Here is a 6000-nt window from a genome sequence, read left to right on the forward strand (position 1 = left end):
GTTGTTTAAAGGTAAAGATCGTTAATTATAGGATGAAAGACGACGGTTTTTAACCGTCGTGTATTGTATGTAAAGATGACGGTTTTTTATGAAAACTGTCATCTTTACATACAATAGACGACCATTTTTTTTTAAAAACAGTCATCTTTACTTCACAATAGACGACCCTTTTTTAAAAAAACCGTCATCTTTACATATAATAGATGACCCTTTTTTAAAAAAACCGTCATCTTTACATATAATAGACGACCCTTTTTTAAAAAAAATGTCATCTTTACCTATAATAGACGACCTTTTTTATAAAAACCGTCGTTAATTATCTGTAAAGATCATGATTTATTATAAAAACCGTCGTCTAATAAGTTCCCAATTGCTACATTTTAGTTCTTTTTGATTTCCTATGATGCTATACAACGATTTTAACTAGAAAACCAACCATAATGCTTTATTAATGAATATATACACTCAAAAATAGTTTCTTTCATAAAATTTGAAGATTCAATAGTTATTACATAGTTAACCAATCTTTATTCTACAACAAACATAATTCCTAACAAGACCTACGTACTCCTAATCCAAGCCTTCCTCATCCAAACATGCAAATGATGCACAACTGAAGTCTCCTCCATCATCCCTATAAATAAATCAAAATGACAAAGAGAGAAAAAAAAAAAAAGCTAAGATTATAAACATAAAAAATTAGGTGGAAGAGAAATTTTACCATTGGACCATATTTAAACTTGTAAAATGAGCATAAAAAAGACCATCAAGAACCTGCAAAAGAAAAAATATATAAATAAAATGATAGTGAAACGAGAAGGTAACAAATTTTCAACAACAAAAAAACATATGACTCACATAGAAAACCTGCAAAAGAAAAAGTTATAAATCTGCAAGCTTCCTCCTCATCTCCTGATAATAAAATCAGAAAATCTAAAAAGAAACCAGAAATATAAAAAAAATATATGTAAACAAACCAGACAAATCAAGAGAGACAGAAAATTTGAAATCAGGGAGACAAAGAACATACTAGAAACGCAAAGAGACTAATCCAGAATTCACTAGCAAGATATAGAAGGGTATTGAGAGATTAGATGAGTTTCAAATCAAACCTTTCAACCAGCTTTGATTCTCAAATACAGAACCTCCCTCTACATCTTATGGATCTGCGAAAATCTCTCAACTCTTTCATTGATATCGATTTTTTGATGATTTTGTAGAGAGTTTCATGAGGGTGTTTTAGAGAGTGCAGGAGGGTTTCAAGGAGGGAGAGATAAGGTTTTCAGAGATGGCGGAAAATCTGAAAATTTGTCGAGCGCAAATTCACTTAAGTAGCCTTTTTTTAGCGTGTTTTAAAAGACGACACTTGTTAATGAGAGATAAGGTTTTTAAAGACGGGTGAAAATTTGAAAATTTGTCGAGCACGAATTCACTTAAGCGGCCATTTTTTAGCGTGTTTTAAAAGACGATGCTTTTATAAAAAAAAACCGTCATCTTTACATATAATAAACGACTCTTTTTTTAAAAAAAAAAGGTCATCTTTACCTATAATAGGCGACCTTTTTTTTTATAAAAAAGCGTCATCTTTGCATATAATAGACGACCCTTTTAAAAAAAAACCGTCGTCCTTAAATATAATAGACGACGGTTTTTTTATAAAAAGCGTCATCTTTACATATAATAGACGACCCTTTTTAAAAAAAACTGCCATCTTTACTTCACAATAGACGACCCTTTTTTACAAAAAAGCGTCATCCTTACATATAATAGACGACCCTTTTTAAAAAAAAACCGTCATCTTTACTTCACAATAGACGACCCTTTTTTACAAAAAAACGTCATCTTTACATATAATAGACGACCCTTTTTAAAAAAAAACCGTCATCTTTACTTCACAATAGACGACCCTTTTTTACAAAAAAGCGTCATCTTTACATATAATAAACGACCCTTTTAAAAAAAAAACCGTCATCTTTACATATAATAGACGACAGTTTTTTCAAAACAACCATGTCTTTACCAAAAACAAGACACTTGATTTTTAAAAGACGACGCTTGTCATATCTGCTGTCGTCGTTTTTTGGTCAGATTTTGGTCAGATTTTAACTCTGAAGAAAACCTTTTTAATAAGACGACGCTTTTTTATTTGTGTGCGTCGTTATAAAAAAATATTCAATAGCACCTCCGTTTTTTGGTTGTTTAAGTCACTTATCCACGACGGTTTTTTCTTCTACCGTCGTCTTTTTCACTTTTTGTAGTAGTGATGAGATAGTAGCTCCCGTACGAGTGCTCAGGAATAGCCTTAATTTCAACGCCTCAAGATCTCCAATCTCAGCACATTGAGCCTTGAATCGGCCGATATGCTCCAGGTTCAAGTGAAGCCTGTCTCCTGAACTAGACCTTTTCAAGGTCCTATATACCCATAAAGTATTGAAGATGAGAGAATGTCATTCTTTGGGATTATTCTCAATCATTTTTCCAAGAACCCCTTTATCACCTTATTGCTAGCCTCAAATGTGCCATTTGATTGAGGGTTGTATTGGGTGGATTGAACCATCCTAACTCCCCAACACAGCCTCACCCATGAAAGGCGTTCTAGTTAGTACCTTGAATAGCTCCTCAAATAGCCCTTCAGAGATCTAAACCCCGAATGTAATTTAATTATCACTAAATGATTCATTTTGTAAACAAATAGAGGCTTGCATACCTCTCTTATCTCTGTTATCTATTGTAATTCTTTCTTTCCCCATTATGGAATTCCCTCTAACCCATTGGGCTAGAGTTTCTTATCATATGTTGTAATTTACAAAGGAGGCACATGAAGAAGAAGAAAATAAGAGATGAAGTCCAAGGCTCAAGCTAGATGGGCCTTAAGCTCAATTAGGAATGTATCCATGTAGTTAAATGCATAACTAAATTAAACCAGCGTCCTGAGACCTAAGATCCACCATAAGGCTCTTGTTGGATCAACCTACAAGTTTATGATCATCTTAAGGGCTTAAGATAACTATATGTTCAATTAAGAAAGCAAATCATTTCATTAGTAGTAATAGGCACTCTTTCAAAGCAAAATGTTTTATGAAATAAGTCTGCTTTTCCAAAACAAATAGTATGAGTGTTATATGCGTTTAACATGTGACGTCCTTCTTTTGGATGCGGTGCGGTTGTACGCGGGCGTGCCAGCACGATCTACCGTGCGTCGAGATGGTGATGTAGATGAAATGGTTAAGTGGTGGGCCTGTTTGGGTTCGACTCCTAATCAAACGATTGTGGCCGAGAGAGGAACTGATTTCGGCCGTCAGGTTCACGGCTTGAGCTACAAGGCCGTTTAGTGGTGGTATTGATGGTGGATTTTGGGTGGTGCTCCGGCGCGTTGCTCAGGGAGCGACGGTCGTATGATATATGGGGTGAATGAGAGATTAACAGAGATGGTGCTCCGGCGCCTTGAAAATCAAGGGTCATATGATATATTGATGAACGGATTTTCCTTACAATCTAACACTACTCCTAGGAAAGCAAGTAAAAATATTGAAAGTGCATTACAGGAAAATATAATTTGCTCCGTGGGAGGCTTTGGTTTGGTGTTTGAACCCTTTGAATGTAGCTCAAGCTTGATATTTATAGGAAAAGCTCTTGGAGGAGTAATTGAGGCTGAAAATCTGCATGGTGGAGCTTGATTAGAACAAGTGGGTAGTCTAATCGACATTTGGGATCGTGAAATCCTGGTAAATCTCGACCGCCGCCCTGATCGTGGGTTCTGCGCTTCTGGCCGTGGGGCATTTAATGCCCTTGTTTGGTGGTTGGTGATCTGACTTCAATTTGTAAGAATATTTGTAAGTATGTTTGTGCCTAACCACTCTGATTTCTGTCACCAAATCCTGACTTTAGTCACTTCCCTTCTTCCCTCGTGCATTAAATGCCCTTTTGCGGCTAGTGGGTTTGCTAGTCAGAGGCATTACTTCATTAAATGAAGCGTGGGACCCTGCTGCCACGTGGCGATTTGACTCTAATCCCTTCGATCGTGACTCTTTCGTCCTTCGGCCTTGGCCCATAATGCCGCAGTCGAGGCCGAGATGATTATGCCTTCGCAGCTTTTCCTTTGTTTTTAGGAAGGCCAAACATCTGACGAAACGCCACGTTTTAGTTCATGAAATAGGTGCTAAGGCCGAGGAAGGTCCTTTCGGCCAATTTATGGCCGTGATTTATTAGGCACAAACACACTTGGACCAATAATTGTGATAGGACCAAATTTATTTTAATGAAATTAGAATGAATTTATGTTGAACGTATGATGAGACCTTAGACTCCCTCAACATCATCTTCCGGACCTTCATGAAGAAATTTCATCAAGTTAACGGTGGACCTATGCTCAGCTACTCTCTCGGCCCAAAAATCGTATAACCGTCCCAAAGTGAGGCCACCACCACACGCATGCACTCTTCCGGAAATCCTGGGCATGAATCCATAGCTTGGGCTTGGACTTGGACCTCCGAGCACCTTGGAATAATATGGGCTGACTTTCTCCTACTCAGCCCCGATACTTCTCTAGTCCGACCGTCAAACTTCTCCAGCCCAGCAGCTACTCAAGCCCGACTGCAACTCAAGCCCAGCTGCAACTCCTCAAGCCTGACCCCAACTCAAGTCCGGCAGCAACCCCTCAAGCTCAGCCACTACTCAAGCTGGGCTGCTACTCCTTAACCCTGGTCGCTACTTAAGCCCGACTGCTACTTAAGCCCAATCGCCATTTCTCCAAAACTCCAAGCCGGACCAGCTCCAAACTCCTCCAAGATTTCTCTTGGGCCAAGACCTCTAATCCAACCACTTTTACATTTTTGTGGGCATATCTGTTTTGCCCAATTTTTGCTAGAGGAGCGCTTGGTTTTTGAAGAAAGAAGGAAGCCCGGCTCTTTGTGTTTTCGAATGGTCCTCGGGTTGGGTGAATTTTCACCACCCCCAAACAAATCCATTCAGCCATTTGTTCTACATCATTCATGTGTGTATTCAACATAAGATGTGTCTTTTCGGATCTATTGTTGCTGATGTACATTTTTTGGGATCAACGTTTGTAGTGTTTTATGAGTTTTGTATATTTTTTATGCTTTATTTGTGATTGATGTGATAAAATTTATAGCCGCACCACTCAAATGGAGTCTGAAAACGCACAACAAATAAATGGAAAAGGGAAGAGCAAACAAGATTATAACGTTTGGAGTGTGGAAGAGAGTAGAATGTTGTTGCAACTCATGGTTGATGCTACATCCCGTGGATGGCGTGATGCTAATGGAATGCTAAGCAAGGCAACTATAGAAACCAAAATACTCCTCAAGATTAATGAAAAACTTAGGTGTCACAAAACCTATTCTCAATACCAGAGTCAGTTGAAATACTTTAAAAGAGAATAGCAAAAATATTCACAGCTTCTCCGTCACAGCTCTGGGTTTGGGAGGGATCCAACCACAAAGAAATTCACTGCTCCTGAAGAAGTTTGGAAAGACTACTTTAAGGTTAGGTTATTAAATTTTCTTTAAATAATTTCGTTTGGTAATTAACTTGAATACATAATTCTGTTAAATTATTATTATTTTATTGTTTTTGTTATAGTCCCACCCAAAAGACTCAAGTATTCAAACAAAAACTTGTGAGGACTATGAGGATCTACAAGTTGTAATTGGGAATGCAATTGCTATTGGAAGAAACTCATTAGGATTGGGTGATGATACTGTTGCGTAGATTTAGCTCCACCAAAATGGATTAAGCTGCATCCTCAACTTGTGATACTCGCAAGTGCACGAACCGTTGGTAGTATAGCATATGTAAGTGCGAGGTCGATTCCACAGGGATTGGTGATTGAATGATCCAATTTAGTTTCCCTACACAAAATAGAAACAAAAACAAAGAACATAAAACAAGGAAGAAAGAAATAAGTAACTCAAGCAAATAAGTTCCCAAGTTCAATTTAGATTAATGGATTGATTCTAGCTAAAGTATGATTAAGCCATG

General features: G+C 37.7%; 1 pseudogene; it reads left to right on the forward strand.

Moving 5' to 3' along the window:
• Positions 1–5144: 5144 nt before the first annotated feature.
• On the forward strand, positions 5145–5730 carry LOC148296519 (uncharacterized protein At2g29880 pseudogene; annotated as a pseudogene).
• The last annotated feature ends 270 nt before the right edge of the window (positions 5731–6000 follow it).

The sequence above is a fragment of the Prunus avium genome, chromosome 2 (genome assembly GCF_965620075.1).
Source record: "Prunus avium chromosome 2, drPruAviu1.hap1.1, whole genome shotgun sequence".
In the NCBI taxonomy this organism is placed as follows: Eukaryota; Viridiplantae; Streptophyta; class Magnoliopsida; order Rosales; family Rosaceae; genus Prunus; species Prunus avium.